The sequence below is a fragment of the Tachyglossus aculeatus genome, chromosome 5, assembly GCF_015852505.1.
Source record: "Tachyglossus aculeatus isolate mTacAcu1 chromosome 5, mTacAcu1.pri, whole genome shotgun sequence".
NCBI classification, from domain to species: domain Eukaryota; kingdom Metazoa; phylum Chordata; class Mammalia; order Monotremata; family Tachyglossidae; genus Tachyglossus; species Tachyglossus aculeatus.
Genome location: NC_052070.1, coordinates 84,528,687 through 84,530,397, shown reverse-complemented (window position 1 = coordinate 84,530,397; position 1,711 = coordinate 84,528,687). Strand labels below are relative to the sequence as shown.

The window sequence follows — 1,711 nt, the reverse complement described above, 5'->3', positions numbered from 1 at the left end:
TCTAAGTTTTTCTCACACTATCACTTTATCTCCCTTTTTGATATCCCTCTTCAAGATACCCACCTTTCCGGTATTTGCTTTTGTTTGTAACGTTAGTATTCCACTGTCTGGTATTGAAATAATCCCTTATTCTTTTAGCATTTTCATTTTGTAGGGAGAGGGAACTCACCACAACATTCAGAGGAAACATGGCCTAGAGGATGGAGCATGGGACTGGGAGTAAGAGGGTCATTGGTTCTAATTTGACTCTGCCACTTGTCTGCCATGTGACTTTGGGCAAGTCACTCAACTTCTCTGGGCCTCAGTTCCCTCATCTGTAAAATGGGGGTTAATACAGCGAGCCTCTACCCCAGCACTTCGAACAATGTCTAGCACGTAATAAGCACTTAACAAATATGATAATTTTTTAACATGCTTTTTTTACACTCTGGATAAAATTCAATGTTTCTTTATCACGTGGCCTGAAAATCATATTTCCCGAAAGAACACGGGCTTGGGAGTCAGAGGTCATGGGTTCAAATCCCGGCTCCGCCGCTTGTCAGCTGTGTGACTTTGGGCAAGTCACTTAACTTCTCTGGGCCTCAGTTCCCTCATCTGTAAAATGGGGATTAAAATTGTGAGCCCCACGTTGGACAACCTGATCACCTTGTATCCTCCCCAGCGCTTAGAACAGAGCTTTGCACATAGTAAGCACTTAACAAATACCAAAATTATTATTATATTTTCCTACATATATATTCTTCCTCTTGTCTCATGCTGTCAAGGCATCTCCACCCATAGCAGTGCCAAGGACATAGCTCTTCCAGAATGCCCCACCTCCATGTGCAATCATTCTGGTAGTATATCCATAGAGTTTTCTTGGTAAAAATATGGAAATGGTTTACCATTGCCTCCTCCCGTACAGTAAACTTGAGTCTCCACAATTGACTCTTTCCCATGCCACTGTTGCTCAGCACAGGTGAGTTTTGATTTGTAGCAGATTGCTTTCCACTCGCTAGCTACTGCCCAAGCTAGGAACGGAATGGCATGGGCAGGCCTCTGCTTGACTCTCCCTCCCGTAGTCGAGACTGGTAGAGTACTGGAAACTCTCCAGGTGAAACCCTGAGAGGAGGTATTCTGCCTACCTAAGTGAATATCTTCTGCTCTTTGCTGCATCTTCCAAAAGGAATATTTTCATTCTTGTTTTTCTAGGCACTGTGCTTCACATGTGGTTTTAGGAATCTACCTGATTCTCCCAACTCTTTTGTATTCTATCATCATCATCATCATCATCAATCGTATTTATTGAGCGCTTACTATGTGCAGAGCACTGTACTAACCGCTTGGGAAGTACAAATTGGCAACATATAGAGACAGTCCCTACCCAACAGTGGGCTCACAGTCTAAAAGGGGGAGACAGAGAACAAAACCAAACATACTAACAAAATAAAATAAATAGAATAGATATGTACAAGTAAAATAAAATAAATAAATAGAGTAATAAATATGTACAAACATATATACATATATACAGGTGCTGTGGGGAAGGGAAAGAGGCAAGATGGGGGGATGGAGAGGGGGACGAGGGGGAGAGGAAGGAAGGGGCTCAGTCTGGGAAGGCCTCCTGGAGGAGGTGAGCTCTCAGCAGGGCCTTAAAGGGAGGAAGAGAGCTAGCTAGAGTAGCTAATTCTACTGTTCCAAGTGCGTAGTACAGTACTCTGCACACAGTAAG

At 43.2% G+C, this 1,711-nt stretch overlaps 1 non-coding gene across 1 annotated transcript; it reads right to left on the bottom strand.

The window, feature by feature from the left end:
* Positions 1-968: 968 nt before the first annotated feature.
* LOC119929283 lies at positions 969-1,111 on the bottom strand. Its single transcript, XR_005451415.1, has one exon. It is a non-coding gene; the product is annotated as a small nucleolar RNA SNORA7 (small nucleolar RNA).
* Between the last annotated feature and the right edge of the window lie 600 nt (positions 1,112-1,711).